We start from the raw sequence: 22,971 nt of genomic DNA, 5'->3' as shown, positions 1-22,971 counted from the left end.
GATAGTCACTAATAAATCCAATAAAGATTTCAGGAGAAACTTCTTTACCTAGAGAGTGGTTAGAATGTGGAACTTCGAGTAGTTGAGGTGAATAGCATAGACGTATTTAAGGGGAAGCTAGATAAGTACATGAGGGAGAAAGGAATAGAAGGGATATGCTGATAGGGTTTGATGAAGTAGGGTGGGAGGAGGCTCGTGTGGAGCTTAAACATCTGCATAGACCATTTGGACCGAATGGCCTGCATTTGTGCTCAAAATAATATGTAATACTATGCAAGATGTAAATATGTGCTAGTACCCAAGACCACTGAAGACCAGACTTCACAATTCTTTTTATAGTCTTCAAATTCGTCCATGGCCTTTGCTCCTCCTTACCATTGCAATCTCCTCGAGACCCATGTCCCTGCCCGCAACTTCTGCTCTTCTGTCACTCTTCCCTCCATTCATAGGAACAGGAGTAGACCATTCAGCCCCTCGAGCCTATTCCGCCATTCAATGAGATCATGGGCTGATCTGTATCGTAACACCATTTACCCGCCTTGGCTCCATATCCCTTAATAGTTTTGACTAGCAAAAATCTAACAATCTCAGATTTAAAATAATTAATTGAGTTAGCATCTACTGCTTTTTATGGGAGAGTGTTCCACACTTCCACCACCTTTTGCGTGAAGAAATGTTTCCTAACTTCTCTCCTGAATTTTAAGTTTATGCTCCCTTGTCCTAGCCTCCCCCACCAGCAGAAAAGTTAACCTATATTCCAGGGAATACAATCCTTGGAGCCCTGATAACATTCTGATGAACCTGCACTGCGCTCCTTCCAAGGCCAATATATCCTAAGATGCGGTGCCCAGAACTGTACACAGTACTCCAGATGTGGTCTAACCAGGGCTTTGTATAGCTGTAGCAAAACTTCCTCCCCTTTATATTCTAGCCCTTTAGGTATAAAGGCTAACATTCCATTAGCCTTTTTTGATTATTTTTTGTACCCAATCACTACATTTTAGTGATCTGTGAACATGGGCCCCTATATCTCTTTGGACTGCAGCGGTGGCTCACCACCACCTTCTCAAGGGCAATTAGGGATGGGCAATAAATGCCGGCCTCACCAGCGACGCCCACATCCCATGAACGAATAAATTTTAAAAAACCTCCACTGTTCCTAGCTTTTCACCATTTAAAAACACTCGGATCTGTCCTTGTTTGGTCCAAAACGGATGACTTCACACTTACCTGCGTTGAAATCCATCTGCCAGTTTTGCTCACTCACTTAATCTACACTCAATCACACTTTGGAACTCCCTCCCTAAGCCCTTTTGTCTTGCTGCATCTTTCTACAATACCTCTCCTGCTATTGCTCAAGTCCAATCACGATCTAGAAAGCACCTTCGGATGTTTTTCTACATTAAAAGCGCTAGATAAATACAAGATAGTGGTGTTGAAGCTATTAAAACCCTATTTCAACTTGGGACCCGTCACCAATTATGGGAAACAAAGGATTGAGGAGAGAGAGCAAGATAGTGGCACAGCACTCCTGTTCCCTATTTTATCTCTAGATCTCCACTGGCTTAAAAACACGGATTTAAAACATCTGTGGTACTGTAAATGTATCTTTCTACTGTGAGATACTCTCAATCTGCTCTGAAATATGTGGCAACTTTCTTAGAGGAATAAATGTTGTTTCAAGACTCCCTTTATTTACACACCAAATAAATTTAAGCACATTCCTCAGGACCTCAGTATCGGTTTCATACTGTATCACATGTTGTAGAAAAAAACAAAAATACCATGCAAGTTTTTAAATGCTTTATAGAATCCAGTGTTTGAATGCTTTCATTTCTGGGAAAGTTCTCCTAGCACCTCTCACTCTTGCAGTGGATACTAAAAAGTCTATTGTCTCTTACTTCAAAAATCTTTCTAGTCTCTCTCTATTTGTTGATACTATGGGCAGTGCTCATTTGCTCCTCCTAAGCTCCAAATACATTTGTCATTCATATTCTTCCCCCTCTGATCCCTTACCCTGGGTTGAAATCAAGATTCAAAGCAACATTGCTTGGTATTGTTGCCAGGATTTCGGTAAAGCACAATGCCGGGGATGTGAAATCTTTCACAATATGCTCACTTAAACTGTGAAAGTGTTGACCTGTTTAATTCTAGATTTTTTTCTTTCAAACCTTGTGTTGTGTATGGAAACAGTATTTTGAGCTATATGCTAGGGAAGTGCTTGGTGGTTACAGGCCCATCATTGTAAGTAGGGTGACGCCAATAGCAATTTGATGTGGTTATCACAAGTGAATTGCACGTTATTAAAGTATATTGATTGGAGAGATCTTTCCTAGAGTGCATTATTACAAAATACATTAAAGGGCAATGATAATAGTGGCCTTCTATGCTAACTCATTCATTCCATGGATCTAAAAACTGTTGAACTCCTTGCACCTCTCAATCTGACAAAAGAGAGAAATAGAGAAAAAGAGAAAGAGAATGAGAGAGAAAGAAAGGAGTTTTTCATTTACAGAGTTTCAAATAGATGGAAAGAATTCTAGATTACTCAAAATAGTAATGTGTACCCAAATATTGGTTTATAATCTTATCTTGAAAGTAGTCTGTTCAACCTGTGCACAAGGTTAGATTAGTGAAGGGTTTAATGGAGCGATGGGAATTCAATTCCTTAACTGGTTTTCACATACTTGCTTCTTAATTAATTTATCATTTATCTAAGTCACGGGCCTGATGGATCGCTTAATTTAGGCTTTGTATGACTTTCCTGCCTCAAAAAGTCAGTTAATGTACTATCAAAAAAGCTTCTCTTCCCCATTACTTGCTTCCTACATTTCTCCCGATCTCAATAGCGATCAGGGCAGGAACCATGGCTGAAATCCCCCCTCCTCCCCAGCCCAGGACCACCGAAGTCTACTGTGGTGCTGCACCTGCTGTTGAGCCGAGATAAACTAACTCAGTAGGGACAGGGAATCAAATTTGTGTGGCTCGGTACCACAGCAGATTGTGCAATTAGTGCCAGAGTGTCTGAAGTTCAACTTGTCTCCCCTGCTCCCAACTCACTGCAAACTTGTCACATGTATAATCATGACTGTGAACCCAGTTTCTTACCATTCCGTGGTGCAGTGTTATTTTAATGAACCAAAAACCACACATCCTTTGAACATCTACGGTCGACTGGCAGATTGATATTCCCGATCCGAGACTGCATGTTTTAATGAGGAGCCCCAAAGGGTCAGCAGTACACTGGCTGTTGAGGTAACATGTTCACAAAACAGAACAATCACACTACCTAGTGTCAAGCTTCATCCCCCCCCCCCCCCACCACCCCGGGTTACTAGAGAAAAGTTTGGCTTTTGAAATTTCCCTGTGCAATTTTGAACAGTTGCAGGTTAGCACTGACATATGGTCCTGCCTCCTCATATTGCTGAACAGAGCAATACGTTTCCTTTTGTAAATGACTTGGCTGCTGCTTGTCTGCCCACCCGCCTGCTATATGGATTCTCTTGCTTCATTATAGACGGCGCAGATTGCTTCCTTTCGCCACTCCTGAATTGAGTTTGCTTTAAGTGCTTTTCTCATTACCACCAGTTCTTTGCTGTTTCTTTGGCACAAGTAAAACATACATGGAGCTCTGCTAGATTGTGTTCGATGGTTTTCACGATTTGTACGATTGTCAATGGATAGAGTTAGCTTGGTGGCCAAAAGGACATCGGCCAATAATCCATCTCAAGGGTAGTTTTGTTCTCGCAGAACAAGGAATTAAAGATAGTAAACCTAGCTCCTTCAACACTAAATGCATTGTCTACTGAAACATTAATAATTTGCATTTATATAGCGCCTTTAACGTAGTAAAACGTCCCAAGGCGCTTCACAGGAGCAGGTGGGACAGGTGACCAAAAGCTTGGTCAAAGAGGCAGGTTTTAAGAAGAATTTTAAAGGAGGAGAGGGTGTTGGAAAGGTATAGGGAGGGGATTCCAGAGCTTAGGGCCTAGGCAGCTGAAAACACACCTGCCAATGGCACAGCGATGTAAATCGGCGGTGGGCAAGAGGTCAGAATTAAAGCCGTTACAAGTTAATAGGTCAGCCAGAACAGTTGGAGAATGACAATTGATCTCAGCATCCCTGGGCTAGGATGGGAAAGGAAACAAAACAAATCAAGCCGAGCTGCCACGCCTGATTGGCATCCAGTAACCCTTGCTATTGGCTTTGTATTTGATGTCCCACATAAATAACCTGTCAACAATCACTGCCTAGGCTCACAAGTTACCGGAAGGTTGCCAATGCCTATGGAATCGTATCCCAAGAAAAGTCATCTCCTTCAGGAAAAGAGAAGACGGGAAAGATAGCAGACCTGGATCCAGTTTGGAACTTGCTGCACTTCCGATTCACGCAAGACTTCTATAAAGTCAAAATGACACTTTCCAAAATCGTGTTCTATATGCATATTTGTGTGGACATAAACTGAGTTTTGGCACTCTCACCTCCCACAGAAATGCAAGGGTCTAATATAAATGGATGCCCACTGCCCTCGGAACAGTATTAGTACTGTACAGCACCACCAACGTAAAGGGGAGCATTAGCCAAGTGCAGTGCTATCAAACACATGGTCTGCAGGCCAAATCTAATCCACAAACTCCCATTTTCCAGTCTTTAAAGCCTGAGGCTGGTTGGTTTCTATTTGTTTGCAGAAGTTTCTTCTGCTGTTTGCTTCAATGTTTGAGCTTCCGGGACATGGGGAATTGGGGGAAAAAAGACTGCTCCCTCATTGGGGGATTGAAACTAATGAGGGAAGTGTCTTTTTCCACTCATCAGGAAGAAGCTTTAACCAATCGTTCAGGACCAGAACATTCCAAACGCTGCAACAAACAGCAAAAGAAATAGCAACTTCAGATAGCAAACCCCAAAAGAAGCAAAGGATTGTGGAGGGCACAGTGGCAAGCAGACCAGGGAAAGAGAACGGACCAGGGCTGTATGAACTCCAAGCAGAGCAGACTAGGCACTGTGGACAGTGGACAGTGGACCACAATGGAGCAGAGCAGACCAAGACAGTCCAGGAAGTAGAGAGCAGCAGCTGAAGGACGGGGAACACCGACTAGCCGGAAGTCTAAGCGAGGAGGCTACCAGCTAATTTTTGCAAACGGTGGTTGGAATTTTTAAAAAAAGAGATGGGTGTTGGATAATTATTTTTTTTTAACATGTGTCAATGACAAACAGTTCAAAAGATGTTGCCAACGCTCGGTCCTGTGATTTTTGAGAGCATTTTGTTTAAATGCTTGGCGAGTCATGTGGGGAATTTAAAATATAGTGCCTATGCATGACACACTCACTAGTTGGGGCACATGGATCTGCCACCCTGCCCCAAAAGGTTGGACATCTCTTGGCCTCATGGATCTCGCTGAAATCTCACTGTGCACCTCAGTAGCACAGGAATAAATCATCAGTCACAGATTTACTAAGGCATTAAAAATAGCATTTTATTTAAGAAAACAAGTTATTTATTGGTTACAAGGGCATTTGGTAATCAAGGCTTTCCTACATATTTGAGTAATCTAATTAGTGCATATCTGCCAATAATCTGCTCCTGCGATGGAGTGAGAATGGAAAGTATGATACCACACCTTTATATCTTTATTACACCTTCACCAATATCAACAGTAGTTCCATCATAGCTGCTGTTTAAAACAGTTAAATTTGTGACTGAAAAGAAACTGTATATTATAAGCAACAAGCATTTGACAGAAAACTCAAGGCAGTTAAAGCTTCACTATTAGTTTATGACTCCAGTAACATCTGATTGAATTACTATGGTATAACTCCATGCTGGCTATCAGTTATCCTCAATTGCCCTATATTTACTAATAACTGCTGTAAAGGACAGGTTGAATTTTCCTCTTAGTCTCTAGATTTCTTCTGGGTGACTTTAATAGCTCTATTCTGACAAGTATTTCTGATCCCTATACATGCACACATCAAAAATGAAGGTTTTACCAACTGTTTTTAAAAATGCAATATTTCATGTGTTTCATTACTTAATTGCATAAACTCGGCTTGTATTCTCGAATATAGGAGATTGAGGGGTGATCTGATCAAGGCGTTTAAAATGTTAAAAGAACATGATAGTAAATATGGAGAAACTATTTCTTCTGGTAGGGGAAATCAAGAACGAGGGGACATAATCTTAAAATTAGAGCTAGGCCATTTAGGATGGAAATCAGGAAGTACTTTTTCACACAAAGGGTAGTGGAAATGTGTAACTCTACTCCCAAAAGGCTATGGATGCTGGAATATTGGAGTTATCAAGACTGAGATCAATAGATTTTTTTTAGGTAAGGGTATCAAGGGATATGGAGCAAAGGAGTTGAGATACAGATCAGCCATGATCTAACTGAATGACAGTGCAGGCTCGAGGGTTTGAATGGCCTACTCCTGTTCCTATGTTCCTAATATTTGATACTAAATATTTGCAGCAAATGATATAGTGCTGAACTAATCCCTAGTCAAAATACACATCTGGTACTCGCCTGAAGCATTAACCTGTCTTTTTTGTTCAGACACTGATGTGCATTTTCAATTTCAGATATCCAGCTTCTGCATTTTTTTTATTCTCGCTCATCAATACTTTGTTTATGGTGGAAGAATGCGGCAGCTCAGTGCAGGAGAGGCTGAGCTGGGATTCATGGCAGCAAGGCTGGGGGCTTAGAGGCAAGGTGCTGAGAGGAGGAAAACTTTAAAAATGCAGACGAGGAAAAGTGCGAGTTACTGTAACGATAGCAAACCGATGGCACCAATTAAGTAGAGAGGGATTTTCAACAGGATGGAGGCTCGAGGGATGAGATTGTACTCATCTCTGTGGCAGATCAACTGAGGGAGACTGCATTTTTTTTGTAGCTTTCCTAATTTGGGAAAAGGAGAAAAACTACACAGTTTTTATCATTTCTATAGTACTTTTAAAAAAAAAATAGAATCATGATCAGTGTTGTCACTAGATCTTCAACAAAGCCGAACACTGGGTTTCATGTCCACTTGAAAATACCCAGGAGTACAATTATACTTCAGTTGTGTCTGGAGACAGCGTTCTGAGCCAACACTAGGGTGAAGTACTGGCGGTTACAGATCTGGCATGTGCGGTAGCAGCAATGGAAGCAAGTAGAGATGATGAACTTGAAGCATCACAAGAGAAATGCATTGCACTTTAGCTTGTACTGGCTTACGATTTTTCTATATAGGCTATCAGTACCAAAACACTTAATGATACCTAGTTCTTTTACATTAAAGGTGCTATATTAATGCAAGTTGTTGTAGTGACAGCACTGATGATGATACTTGCCCTCCGTCTAAATGAGCATTTAATTTTTTACACTGTTACCCTATGTATGCAGTTTCCTGCTGCTATTCTGCTTGCTTCACCCATGTGTCTCCAAAAAGAAGCTATAACACTCTGGTACCCGTGGTGCTCTTGTTCCTCAAACCCCCAATCCTATTGGGCGGCGACAATAGAAGCACCAATGAAAAATAAAATACTTTTAAAACCACTCTTTTTCAGAAAGAAGTCATATACATCATCTGGCTCAAAAGAAGAGGAAAACCAAACTAGCTACATCCTAAGGCAAATCAAACAAAAGGGAAAATATCTTAACGGGTATAAAGGTAATTAACACTCAGACTCAACTGAGGACAACAAAATCTGCTACCAGTTTGGCTAAAAGGGCAACAGAGAAGATGATGGTGGATAGGTGTGGTTGTGATGGCAAGGTCTTTTTCAGCTATGTTGGGAACCAGAGAGTCCTTCAGGAATATATAGGACCATTGAGGGATACTGCAATACAGATTTGGGCAGCGTGCCAAGACATTTTAAACAGCTACTTTGCATTAGCCTTCACTACTGATGATTATGTTGTGTTATTGGTAACAGCATCAAGTAAATGCTAAAGTTAAATGTGTGAAAGTGGATATGTAAATAGCCCTTGCTAGAATTAGAGCTCAAAGCAGATCAGGCGTCTGGCACTGAAGGTATTCAACCATAAGGTGCTTAAAGAAATGGGGCCCGTGTTATATGCGCAATTAGCTCATATGTTTAATTGCTCACTGAGGTCTGGGATTGTTCCACTGGATTGGAGAGAGTCCTATGTGGTGCCTATATTTAAAAAGGGCAATAAGACAGAAATAGAAAGCTAATCGGCCCATTAGTTTAACTTCAGTTATAGGCAAGTTGCTAGAAGGGATTATTAGAATTGCGTTGCATGATAATCGCGGAAGAGCAAGGGCTATTAGGGATATTATGAATCTCGACTTTCAAAAAGCCTATTATAAAGTACTGCACAAAAGGCTCAGTCTTATGGGATTGGTTACATTCGCATAGACAGAAGGTAATTATTAATGGTAGCAGCTCTGTCTGGGGGACGGTCACAAGATTCTTTATTAACAATCTGGATGAAGTCATTGGAGGAACGGTCTGCAAGTTTGCGGTTGACACAAAGATATGTACGGGTGTAAAGGCCTCAGATGATAAAGGTTAGGAACAGCAGTAGGCCATTCAGCTCCTTGGGAATGCTCTATATCTAAACTCCATTTTCCCACCTTTTCTCCATATCCCTTGATATCCTTACCTAACAAAAATCTCTCTGAGTTTTGAGCGCTCCAATTGTCCCAGCCTTTTGGGGGTGGGGCAGGGGGGGGGGGAAGAGAAAGAGTTTCAAATTTCTACTGTCCTTTGTGTGAAAAAGTGCTTCCTGATTTCCCTCCTAAATGGCCAAACTCGAATTTTATTATGTCCCCTTGTTCTTGATTTCCCCCCATCCGGGAAATAGTTTCTCTGTATCTACCCTATCAAATCCTTTTAACATTTTAAGTATCTCGTTCAAATCACCCCTCAATCTCCTGTACTCAAGGGAATACAAGCCAAGTATAGACAACCTGTCTTCATAATTTAACCCTCCAAGCCCCGGTATCATTCTGGTGAATATTTGCTGCACTCCCTCCAAGGCCAATACATCCTTCCTGAGGTGCAGTGCCCAGAACTGAATGCAGTACTCCAGGGAGATGCATCACTTTCTCCCCATTGTATTCCAGTCCCCAGGAGATAAAGGCCAACATTCCATTAGCCTTTTTGATTGCTTTTTATGCCTGTCTACAAGCTTTTAATAATTTGTGTACTTGAACTGCCAAATCTCTTTGCTCATCTACAGTTCCTAGTTTCTCACCATTTAAAAAAAACTCAGACTTATCTTTCTTGGGTCCAAAGTGGATGACTTCATACTTGCCCACATTGAACTCCAGTTGCCAGTTTTGCCCACTCACCTAATCTATCTATGTCCCTTCATTTCCTAACTTACTGTCCCTCCTAACTTAGTGTCACCTGCAATCTAGGCTGTTGAAGAATCTAGACACAATGGGGGAATGGGCCGGTGTCTGGCAGAAGTCTTCTAATGTAGGCAAGTGTAGCAAGATGCATTTGGGCTGGGGCAATTCCAACTACGTATACACCGTGTAGCGTGTATTCAAGGCTGCAGAGTAGAGAAGGATCTGGGATTGTAGCTCATGAGTGACTGAAGGTCCATGAACAGTGTTGAGAGGCTTTTACAAAAGCGAATGCAATTAAATATAAAAACCAGAAATACAATCCTTTCCTTGCAGCCAGACCCAGGCCTTGTACATCCAGAATACTATGTCCAGCTTTGGTTACCTCTCATGATGGGAGATACCGAGACCCTAGAAAAGGTGCAGAGGAGGGTCTTTAATTGATACATAGTTTAACGCCCCTCAGTTAGCAAGATAGGCTAAGCAAACCAAGTTTTTCCACTTTGGAAAAGCATAGACTTCAAGGGGATATGACTGATTTTACAAAATAATGGAGATTTATTTGATTCTGCTCATGTGGATAGGTAATTTGAGCTAGACAGACAGTGGGAGGACTAAAGGACATCAGTACAAGTTACAAAAGCATAGAGTTAAGTTAGATGCCAGGAAGGACAGCTTCTTGCAGAAAGTCGTCGACCTCTGGAATAAGTTGCCAGTACGAGCGGTGAGTGTGGATTCACTGCAAGTGTTCAAAAGGGGGCTTGACAACTTCCCGTGAGTGGATGATATCTCAAGTTATAAAAGGTAAGTCAATGGGGACCGAGGTACCAGTCACCGCGGTCTCCTAATGCTTGTTTGATTGTCTGGTGGGTGGGGGTCGGAGATGAATTTTCTAGAGTATTTTTCCCCTCTCTCCCAAGAGATTGTGTGACTGCGCAATGTGCTTAGTGTGCGTTGGCTACAACATGTTGGGACTGGATAGGCTTGATTGTCCAGCGGATCTTTTCCAGTCCTTTTTCACATGTATTCTCATGTTTGTTCTGTCCTTTTCTCTGAATTAACTTTCCAATTTAAGGGCTCGAGAATTCGTAAAATTAATTTTTCTCCATTTTTGTATCGTGAACAAGAGTGCCTCAGTACATCACAGTTTTTTTTATAATTATTTTTTTTTTTTTAACTAGCCTAATTTTTCAATACAAATCACGGCATCATTCCCATGGTTGTAGTGAGGCTAATCAACCTAGACAGTGACAGCTTCTGTTAAAAATCTATTGCAGCGGCTGAGATACATACATTTTGAGCGGTAGCAGATTTTTAGATTTAATTAAATGTGACAGAAAGGACCTGGGGACTTGAAGATATGAAGCAGTGATGGGACCTTTAATCAGATAATCGGTATTACTACCCTCCAGAGCTGCTGATACAGGCAGCATTGTGGTGCCCCAACATACTACCTTAAGAGTGGAAGGAAACGATTTAGAAAGTGCTTGTGATTTAGAAAGAGAAAGGTTTACCATATTAAGAGAAAGACCACTGGATTTCTGTTTTCGGGGAAAAACGTACAGGAACGCAGAATGTGATCCCCAAATCAAACATAATAAAAGCTGTGATGTGGAGATGCCGGTGATGGACTGGGGTGGACAAATGTAAGGAGTCTTACAACACCAGGTTATAGTCCAACAACTTTATTTGAAATCACAAGCTTTCGGAGGCTTCCTCCTTTGTCAGGTGAAGGACGAAGGAGGAAGCCTCCGAAAGCTTGTGATTTCAAATAAAGCTGTTGGACTATAACCTATAATAAAAGCTGGAATCCCATACAATAAAAACTTATTTGGTCACCAAAAATCAGTGGCCCTGATAACAGGGAATAAGCAGGCCGCTGCGTAGCACAGATGTTGGTTGTGCTGTTGGAAGGAGGGAAAAAAAAAATGGATAGGTCGATAAGCTCGCCAGATGGATTAAAGAAAGTGATCAATCGAGTTTGAGCTGTCCCAGGCTCTCTCACACACGTCCTACAGTACAATCAATGGAAGCCTGGGGACATGTTGCCTGGCCTCTTTTATCAAGAAATGGGAGAAGGAATTCTTTTTAAGAATAGGAGATGGTGGCATTACGTAGCAGGTGTAATAATATAACACAAGTTTGGGCCTGCAATTCCCTACAATCAAGTTCCCAACTGCAGCAATGCTGGGATGGAATGTTTTGAGCAGTGACCCATGACTTCCCAGCATTGGAAGAATGGAAAACTGGCAAGTAATGTGATCTTCATTGCTCCCGATCACCTCCCAGGAGTAGATATTCCCGGCAGTATTCCCGGTGCCATATCACATCAAAACTTCTCAATTCCTTCAATTGGGATGTGGAGGGGGAGAACTCTAATCTCTCTGAAGGCGTGTGAATTTTGTACTCGTGTTCTATACTCATTGTCCAAGTTAAATTGCTTGTTTACCTCAAACTTAAATTTACCTTTCATTATTTTAAAGACCTGTACCATGCCTCCTCTCCGTCAACCTTTCTCCAGCAAAAGTAAGTTTAAAGACTTGAATCTTTCTTCATAACTAATCTCCAAGGCCTGGAACTATCCTGGTCACTCTTAAAAGAATCACTCCCATTGCACATACGCTTACTCTCAAAGAGCTATCCATTTACTCCTATTCCCGAACTGTCTTCATAACCTTTTAAGTTTTTCTTTTTCAAATATTTATCCAATTGCCTTTTAAAACTATTATGAATTCTTTTGATGATGATCTTAAACTTATGCTTTCTAATTACTGACTCAATGACCAGTGGAAATAATTTTTTTTCCCTATTCAACTCATTAAGATCCCTTATAACTTTGAACATTATCAAACCTCCTTATTTTTCTCTGTTCTAGTGAAAAGAGCCTCTATTTCTCTTCATAACTGACGCTTCTCAACCCTGGTATCAGGTTATTAAATCTCTCTGTATTCTTTCGATAGCCTTGACGTCGTTCTTAAAATTGGGCGTACAAAACTGGACACATTATTCTAACTGTGGCCTAATCAATGATTTCTATACGTTTAGCATTACCACTTTGCTTTTGCATTCAATATCACCATCTATAAAACTTATGATCCTATAAAACTTTCTCCCCACCCCCGCAGCTTTCCAACATGGCCCCCCAACTTTAAAGATTTGTACACCTGAACCCCTATGTCACTCAGCTATTTTACTCCTTTGAAAGTTTTACTATTTAGTATATATTTCCTCTTGTTGTTCTTCCCAAAATGTATCACCTCACATTCTTCCACAATCTAAAGATGTTTCAAAAATTGTGGTCAGAGCCTCTGCTATCATCTCTCTGAATTCCCTCAGCATTCCAGGATATAAGCCATCAGAGCCTGGTGACTTTTCTGCTGTTCCACCATTTTCTTTTCAGTACTATCTCCTTGACTATAGTAACCTTACCTAAACTGCTTCACTTCTTCCTTTTATACCCTTTCATTCCCACTATCACTGTCTCCTGCGAAACCCAGTGCAAAGTACTCATTTATTATGTCGGTCATTCCATCATCCTCCATGAGACGATTTCCTTTTTAATCCCTAATCAATCTTATCCTTTCTTTAACTATTAACTTCTCTGGATTCAGCCTAGCAAAAATTCACTGTTGAGATTGGGAATTTTTAAAAAATTCGTTCATGGGATGTGGGCGTCGCTGGCGAGGCCGGCATTTATTGCCCATCCCTAATTGCCCTAGAGAAGGTGGTGGTGAGCCGCCACAGTTAAGTGCGTTAACTATGTGAGCTTGTGGGACTGCACTGCCCGTTTCATTTTATTTCTCTTTTCATAGGATTGCCGCTCAGTTTCTCTCTCCCCCTAACAAGCAGAAGTGGCTGGGTATAATTCTGCTGACAGCTCTCTAAATGAAAGAAAATATAGCTAGGTGAAGGCCCATCATGTAAGACACAATCAAGGCTGAAGAAAGCAAGAGCGAAGAGGTGGTGAATCACAAGACGGTAATTAGGTTTTGCGAACCGTGGGTTTTTAAAAGCCTATAGAAGGCAGCAGGCAGGAAAGGAGGGAAGTACAAAATTCAACAGTTTTGAGGTTCTGGGAAAGAATGAGTTAGAGTAGGAGTCAATGTGCCAAGTCTTTATTTCAACACAGAGGAGAAACCGCATAACGTACTTGCAGCTTACTCTTATCAGCTGATTCCCAATCTTATCAACGCGGTGCAAAAGGAAAGCGTTTAATTTTGTTTTTAAATTATATGAAACTTGAATCCATCCTGCCCATCAGGGAGGATATACTGAAAGTAAATGAACAGAAATGAATGATTCGACCTGCAATCATTCACCAATTTCATCGCTCGTTGACTTTGGGCGTGGATGCTGAGCGGAGTAAAAGAGTTTTCGATCAATAGGACTGGATTAAAAGAGAAAAAAATATAAGATGGAAAAAAACGTAAAATATTTTGTCCTCTAGATAATAAATCATCAATAATGTTGCCTCTGCTTTCTGAGGAGATTAATTACTTACAACTGTGAAAACAAACAAGACCAGGGCAAGTCAATTATTCTGTTTCAGAGCTGCTGGACCAGTGTTGCAAGGAATGCACAGAAATCCACTGTGATCTTGTACGAACTCTTAGATACATCAATATCAGAACCATCAACATCATGGAAACATTAAAAGCAAGGTTTATCATCAAAAATAGCAAGACTAATTGTAAACCTGTTTGAACATAGAGTTCTATTTACAGAGTGAAATATATCAAAACTCATTTGAACCAAAATGAGTGAGTTGATAGGCAGAACATTTTTTTTTGACATGACAGCAAATTTTAAGATGAGAGTTCTAGAAAGGGGAATGGGGGGGGATTTATCAAAAAGGGATGCCCTTGTTGGATAGAACAGCCTTTTTCCATTCCTAAAAATTTTTATGTTGCTTTCATGTAGCAAAGACCAGATAGTTGGGGGAAGAGATTTCTTCAGATCCCTTCTGCCCTGTTCACCATGATACAGAAAAAGCAAGGTTATACAACAGTCAACACCTCAGGATGCTGAATAATCTTCAGACTGCTGCAGTGGATTTATTGTTATCTTGTGCTGCACTTTTTCTCCGCCCAATTTTATTACTGTCAGGTGAAGATAAAAGCTGCTCTTATTTACTCCTATCCTTTCTATTCCCTGACCTGCTTTAATACTATCCACCCACATTGGCTACTTGGTTTATCAGTGATTCCTCCCAATCTGTACATCACTCGATTTATCAATCAATGTGCTTTGGCATGTTGTAGCTTGCTTGCAAAATTCTAAAATTGAAAAGGACACAGACTGTGATATTAAAGAATAAAATTAATTTGGTCACTTTGATGCATTTAAAAAATGCTAATTTTGCCATGTTTACCAGCAGTTTGTGATTACAGTGGAATTCAGTTCCACTTATTATTTTGCACAGCATATCAAACGGTGCGCGCATGACTCAGGGACAAAGCCAGCGTGTCGTCCTCAGGACTCTAAGCCGCTTTTATACTGGTCCCATTTTATTCAGATTCCAGGAGATTGGCACCGTGAATCAGCTCCCAGTGTTAACACTACTATATCTGGCTTCCTTATCCAAGTAGCAGACTCATCGGCATATGAACCTCCTGCCAAGGGAGGCAGACTTAGCAGAGTCACGTCTGATGACTAGAGCAAACCTAAACTGATTTATAAAATCTCAAACTCCAAGATGTGAAATTGAGAGGGGAAGCCAGATCGATAGTGAGATTTCCAGCATGTGAATATACAAAATGCACAAGAACACACATCAGCAGAGAGTGGATCCCAAGTGTTTGCACCAAGGTGTACAGAGGACATCTAACCATGGAGAGCTCCTACAGTGTGTTACAACCTTGAGCATTCTCAATAGCTTAGTTATGCTGTATTTAAATCTTTTGCTGAGTAACGAGAACTGCGCAAGTACCTTTACATTACATATTTCCATTCACAGGCCTTTGCAGTTGAGATTTGCCAGTGGAATTCATGCATTCCATCAGCACAGGTAGTTTTATTCTCTTCCGTCACTAACCACCAGTTATTAAGCTGTTCACCTTCATATGCAAAAGAGAGGATTTTTTTTGTGGGCTTACAGCACCAGAGAAAGGCAAGTCAACACAAGAAGAATTTTACTGGAAACTTAATTTTTTTAAATAATCAACATAAATGCTATAACATTTTCTTAACATTGAGGCCAATTACTTTCCTGTGGCATTTTAGATATTAGAGAAAACATAGTTACAATTTATTTACAGTTTACTCTGAAAGCAGACAAAAAAGCATCTTGTGATTCCATAAGTCCTTCCAGATCTAAAATCGTCCTGGGCAGCATGGTTTACGCTGAACTGAGCCAAGCGAAAGCTTAAACTATATCTAATGAAGTAAGGGGGTAATCTATTTACTGTCCACCTTTTCTGCGTGGGGATCTCCAACAATTATTGATGCCTACAATACAGAGAGGAGAGGGGCACGGAGAGGGAAGAGGAAGCCCCAAAGTCTCATCAATATGAACTCTCTGATTGCAGGTTTTCCGCTGGGTTGCTGAGGTTCACAAGGTTATCAGAGCTTTGCTCATCTAGGGTATTCTGTATTTATAGTTTTCTTGTATTATTAATGTTAATTGACTTACTAGCGGGTTACTTCTGTTGCTACTTTTTAAAAAATCATTTATCAATGATAGCACTATTTTCCTGCGAGGAGCTGACTGTTTTTGAAAATTAGGACAGGGGGTCGGTCCCTGGGAGCGTGTAAGCATTTGCAAGGGTCTCAAAAGCATCAATATTTGCAGTGGGTCCCTGGGAGTGTATCAATATTTGGAGGAGGTCCCTAGGAATGTGTCGATATTTGGAGACAGTCCCTGGGAATGTGTCAATATTTTCAGGACGTCCCCCACACAGGCAAGTTTGACACCACTTTAACATATTGCTGACTGAAACAGCAGAAGTACATTACAAGCGACTCCTGCATGCCAATTCAACTGAAAACAAAATAGAATGTGAAAGAAAAAAAATGAACAGAAACGATCAAAAGTAAATTAAAGTGAATATGCATACTTAGGAATCGTTTCAGTTAATATACACATAGAAACACTGAAGTGTAGTCAACTATAGGGAAGTGAAAGGGATTAGACGGGAAGTGGGGAAAAAAAAATCAGTCAGATTTCCTGCCCCTAATCACCATCTTTTGACCTCCGTTGGAAAGTGTTCGCTTGTTTAGATAGAGTGGAGATGGGGTTGACTTGGCTGCAATGTTTATCTCCCCCACCCCGATCCCCCCCCCCCAAATACCTGCCAACAGTTACATATTAAGAAGGGTCACTAGGATGAGGTACTGGAGGGCCTCATCCAATGTGGAGCCCTACCCCAGCACGAGGCAATGCCTTTGGGAGAGAAGAAAAAATATTTACCACAAACTTGCTGCAGCAGGATTCAGTGCAATTGGTACTTTTGATTTATTTAAAAGCACAAGAAATGAAACTAGTATCACAGTTAACCACAGTCATAGTCTGACAGCCATATTTATATACCACAAAACAATAATGATTATTGATTAAATGAGCAATGGATTCACTTTATGTCGCTCACAACAAAACCTCATTTCATTTTTTTTCTGAAGCATTGTTTCTTGTCAAAGTACAGGAATTACATGGCTATAATTGGGCAACAGTCAAAATCTGTAACACTAGGAGTGATGATCAGGCTTGATGCATTGGCTGCCACAACCTTGCTCAAACCAGTTATTGATCCAAGTTTCATTACCGAGGTCAATAAAGGAGGGGAAATATTACAAAAAAAGAAAAATCTTCCCGTGCTGACAGTCTCAGCTACCCGATTCCACAAAAACAATTTCTCACTGACATGTTGCTGACAACATATATTTGAGCTCTCCTCTAAGTAATACGTCATATCAACAGTACGGGAAGAGCTTGGTTCAAGTTTTTTTTGGTGTATTAGTGAAGGAATCTGCAATCTAGGGATAGACAATAGGGGGATAGTTGATCCAATCACACAATTTAAAAAAAAAGATAACTTTCAGGAAGGGCTTATCATCTTCAATACTACAATGTATTAAAAAAATTCTCCAGTTAATTTTGTTCATTTGCTACCAGTTATTCTATGACCTTTCCAGTGTTGCCACTAGTGCATTGGTTTGCAATGCATACAATAGGAAAGTAGCGCTCAAGTCACTATGTCTTCATGTTGTGCTGTGTAGCGCTCTTCATCACCTGACGTTTCTCCTGCCAAGAGAGTGAGAAACCTGTGACTTCGACCTAGCGTTATGCTACCTAGCTCAAAATGCTCTCTCCAGACACCAGCCAGGTTTGGAAGGGGGGGAAAAAGATGTATAACTGTGCTGCTGGGTGTTTGGGACAGTTTAAAATGACTTAGTAAGAAAATTTTACATATCCACCTTCAATGAAATCGTAAGACAACATTGTGATGAATGGAGAGAACAAAATGATACATAAATAAAAGAGTCACTAATAAATCCAATAAGGAATTCAGGAGAAACTTTGGTGGGTGGTTAGAATGTGGAACTCACTACCACATGGAGTAATTGAGGTGAATAGCATAGATGCATTTAAGGGGAAGGTAGATAAATACATGAGGGATAAGAAATAGAAGGATATGTTGATAGGATGAAGTAAGGTGGGAGCAGGCTCGTGTGGAGCATAAACATTGGCATAGACCAGTTGGGCCAAATGGCCCGTTTCTGTGCTGTAAAATTCTATGTAATACAGCTCTTACACATTTTGCTACTGAGTCCCAAGGGCAGATGAGGAAGGTATCAAATGCAGCAGTGATTCCAATCTACGCTTGCCATACCATCAGGAGGTTCTCAGCCTAAATGCGTAATTTATTCAGGTTTTATAGGTGCAGATTATACTGGAATCAAGCACCAATCCTCAATATGTACATCATGTACCCTCAATGCTGTAACTAACCACTCAGCTGGGAAGAATCAGTAGGGCTTAAAAACAAAGCTGCAGAACCACCAGAAAGCAGGGCGAAAAGCAGGCAAAAAAACTTACTAATCTCCAATAAAAACCACTGGTCCACCAGCATAATAGAAACTAAAAATATAGTTACTATATTGAATAGTTGCATAGAGCTGCTGATAGCAATTTGTAAAAAAGCCTCTAAGGGAAGTTTGCTGTGTGTAGGAGGACACAGAAGTGAGCATGAGTTGCGATGAGATCATTCACTGGTTCATAGATAAATGTTCTGGTCGACACAGGTAAATGAGGTCATGCAGCACTGCACCAAAGAGACTGGGTAAGAGTTTACTGGGCAATGTTGACACAAAAGCATCAAATCATGGATAACTGTAGGGACCTGGATGAATCCGAATTACTGAGCAACATTGAGAGGTGGTTGAGTGTTTGAGATGAGTTCTGTACATTTCTGTTCATCTCCTCTCAAGGTGCTAACTCATGCCAGGGTATAACTCCACAAATGGTGACCACTCTCATCCAAGTGGCCAATCTTCATGTGTGAGCCCAGAGAGTCAATGTCAGTAGGCTTATTCACCATAAGAGGCACCTGATTTTGGTGGGGGGGAAAAAAAAAAGAGATATCACAGCTAAGCTCAACACCTGTCCTTTATGTCCACACATGCTTACTTTCCAGAAGGAGTCACTAAATAGTAATTGGCACTGAAATCCTGGTTGATTTTTTTCTATCTTTAGCCCAGGAGTATTGAGGGCAATTTTAGCCACCCGCTATCACTATCCTGGCTGAGATCAGCTAGCCAACACAGGTGGGACAGTGAACTCAGGACTTTCCTTGGGTCAATGTATTGACCAACTGAGCTGTTGGAAAAGCTTAACTGCACAATTTTCAGAGATCTCTGCGCTCCTCCAATTCTTGCCTCTTGCGCATCTCCGATTTTCATCGCTCCACTATTGGCGACTGTATCTTCAACTGCCTAGGCCTTAAGGTCTAGAATTCCCTCCCTAAACCTCTCTCCTCCTTTAAGGTGCTCCTTAAAACCTACCTCTTTGACCAGGCTTTTGGTCACCTGTCCTAATATCTCCTTATGAAGCTGTGTCAAATTTTGTCTGATAATCGCTCCTGAGAAGCACCTTGGGACGTTTTATTATGTTAAAGGCGCTGTACAAGTTGTTGATTGAGCTACATCGTCAAGACTGGGACAGGCTTTTGCTTTTTGCATTAAGCCTCCCCAGTCAGCATAATGCAAATTAGACAAAGGGTAAAGTGCCATCTAAACTGTCCCAACAATGCATCGTAACTACAGTCTCATCACAAGCGTCAGTTATTGCTCCAGCATGACATTTCCATTTCCTACACCTGACATCTTTATGGCTGCCTGAGTGAGATTGTCAATTTAATGTCAATTAACTGTAAATGATGAGCAGTATTGTGCTGTGGACTCGTGCTTAGTCGGAAGTGGGTTGAGATGCCCCAGACTCATTTCACTTAGCATCTTTATAGCTATGAGAGAGAGGAGACAGTCATCCCATCAGTCTGGGTCGGATTCAAACCAAAGTCTCCAAGGTGAAAGGACAGCAAGCTCCACACGCTTATAATTGATTGGGATAAGAGATGAACAGCATTACTGGAAAACTGGACTTTTTTTTTTACACTTTGCATCCACCTCATGTAGCAACAGCATTAAGAATAAAGAATGAAGAATGGAGTTTCTACGTCTCAAGCAATATCTTAACTGCAAGAAACTAGTGCATGTATCAACAAAGACACACCATTAGGACCGCATGATAATGCTTTCACACATAAGGGTATGCAGTTCTTTTTGCTTTCATTACCAGACTCTCCTCTCCCCACTCAGTGAGAGCATTATAGGAATATGGTCATCAATTACCTTCAGTCTCATTTATTGGGTAGGGGGCGCATGAAATTTTTCAAAATAAACCACCACAGAATCTTCTATTACTCCTACCATCTATACCTGATGTTTCTCGATTTACCTCATCTCCTCTCCTATTCGTATCAAGCTTGGTGCTGCCCTGCACTGTGGGCCTTGGCCCTTCAACTAGGTTTCTCAAAAATACATGACACACAGTTTCCTCATTGTAGTTGCCGCCTCGTTACAGCCTTATGTGCAGATGGCGGGTCACCTTATCAGGCAACAAATGCATACGTCATGCGGGATTTGCACTACAATAGGTTATCTTTCAATTAGTCTCAGCTTGAATTCCATTGTTGCATCTGGGTCAGTCTGGGTAGATTCATGCTCAAGTGTCGGGTTGATTGTCATTGAAAAAAATTGGGTCTTGCCATTGGTTTTGTTAAAACAGGGGGTTCATTATCCTGACGTTTTATTTTATTTTTTAAAATCAAAATACAGTATAAGCACTAATAGCAGATTTGCACTATGATAGATTCCACATACATTGCAACATATATTTACATATTAATAACTTACATTTACAGAGGCTTATCATAATGAAGTATCTCAAGCACTTTATACTGTACAATGAATTTTTTTTTTTAAGAGCTGAGTGACTGATGTACACAATGGCCGTGGGCATCAACAGAACAACACGACAGATGTGTTTACAATTCAAACTATTCCAGGAAGTAAGCCTTGTTTGAGGAAAATAAATCTCTCTAAGGTAATCGCGCTCTTCGTGCACTTTCTTTTGAAACAAAAAGAATTGAATTTTGGGTCTATCAGGATGAGGAATTTTATTGCTAGAGAATACTTTCCGATTCAGGCACCCAGTGTCAGCATCAAGCACTGCCAGGCCAGATACAGCACAGCTGCTGCTCCCTCCACTCTGCCCCAATCTTGTACTTCAGCCCTAAATTAAGAGCACTCCCTTCTGCACTGTCTATTTTGCCATTTCCTTCACCAGCCATCCCATGACTTCTCAGATTGAGATTGCCAATTTAGAGCCTGTTTTGTGCTATGGACCCATGTCCACCAGAAACTGGATATCGTAGCTCTACTGAAAATTGGACAACTTGCTCCAAAATAAATATTTTTATTTTGATTTGCAAGTACTTTTCTGTACTTGCAAATCAGTCAATGTTTTTGTCTGCCACATTTAAGAGAGGGTGCAGAGGAGATTTACTAGAATGGTACCAGGGATGCGGTACTTCAGTTATGTGGAGAGACCGGAGAAGCTGGGATTGTTCTTCTTAGAGCAGAGAAGGTCAAGGGGAGATTTAATAGGTGGTGTTCAAAATCATGAAGGGTTTTGAAGTAAATAAGGGGAAACTGTTTCCAGTGGCAGAAGAGTTAGTAACCAGAGGATCCAGATTTAAGGTAATTGGCAGAAAAACCTGAGGCGAGATGAGGAGAAATTTTTTTTACGCAGCAAGTTGTTCTGATCTGGAATGCACTGTCTGAAAGGACGGTGGAAGTGGATTCAATAATAACTTTCAAAAGGGAATTGGATAAATACTTGAATGGGAAAAATTTGCAGGGCTATAGGGACAGGACAGGGGAGTGGGACTAATTGGATAGCTCTTTCAATGAGACAGCACAGGCACGACGAAATGAAGGCCTCCTTCTGTGATGTATCATTCTACGATTCTATGAATTAACACTATACTATACAGCCATTGATTTAGGCTTTGTGAAAAATTGTGACTGTGGTTTATTATATAGTGGCTTCAAATGCAGAGCCTTATTGTTGCTATTAAGCCTGTACAAGCGTTATCCTACACTTTGCTCACCTCTACAGGTTTTAGTTAGTCTTGGCACAGTACGTCACAATATCTTGATTCACTGCTTTGTTTGCAGAAGAAATTTTTGATGTGTGAAGAGTAAATTGTAATCCTAGAAAACTTTTTGGGAATGTATTGCACTTGTAGATATTTAAATGGATTGTAAGGTATTTTTAGTCAGGAAAACAGATTTTTAAAAGAAAAAAAATCACCTATTGATAAAGTAACGTTTGCTCTTCCTCTCATTCTCTGTGCACCATTCCCTGACTCGAGGAATGACAGCTGACCCAGTTCCAGATGCTCTATAACTGGTCACTAAGTGTTATGAGACAAAACTTCTTGAATTAAAAGAAAGACAACTTGGATTTATATAGCGCCTTTCATGACCTCAGGACATCCCAAAGTGGTTTACAGCCAATGAAGTACTTTTGAAATGTTGTCACTGTTGTAGTGTAGGAAACATGACAGCCAATTTGCGCACAGCAAGGTCCCACAAACAGCAATGGGATAATGACCAGATAATCTGTTTTAGTGATGTTGATTGAGGGATAAATATTGGGGAGGACTCCCCCGCTCTTCTTCTGCATCCACCTGAAAGGGGTCTCGGTTTAATGTCTCATCCGAAAGACTGCACCCCCGACAGTGCAGCACTCCCTCAGTACTGCACTGAAGTGTCAGCCTGGACTATGTGCTCAAGTCTCTGAAGTGGGACTTGAAACCACAACCTTCTGACTCAGAGGAGACTGCTACCACTGAACCACAGCTAGCACCCAACTGAATTATGCAATTCAATTCCAGGAGCCTGCCATCCATTTGAAAACAGAAATCAGCTACTCCTACTATCAATCTGTTTTTAAAACAGTAAGCACTGCTCCCCCTAAAGGTGGACTAGTTATGGTAGTGAGTAGCTGAGCCAGGAAGGTCCCAGATTTGATTCCCAGTTTGTTATGAGTTAGCTGATCTCAGCTGAGGAGGCAGTAGAGGTGCTGCAAATGTCCTCGGCACCCTTGGGTTA

General features: G+C 40.9%; 1 protein-coding gene across 5 annotated transcripts in view; it reads right to left on the bottom strand.

The window, feature by feature from the left end:
* r3hcc1l (R3H domain and coiled-coil containing 1-like) overlaps positions 1 to 22,971 on the bottom strand; it is a 128,228-nt gene that overhangs the window by 69,137 nt on the left and 36,120 nt on the right. The window lies entirely within an intron of this gene.

Source organism: Heptranchias perlo, chromosome 21 (genome assembly GCF_035084215.1).
Source record: "Heptranchias perlo isolate sHepPer1 chromosome 21, sHepPer1.hap1, whole genome shotgun sequence".
NCBI classification, from domain to species: Eukaryota; Metazoa; Chordata; class Chondrichthyes; order Hexanchiformes; family Hexanchidae; genus Heptranchias; species Heptranchias perlo.
This window is presented reverse-complemented; position numbering and strand designations above follow the sequence as displayed.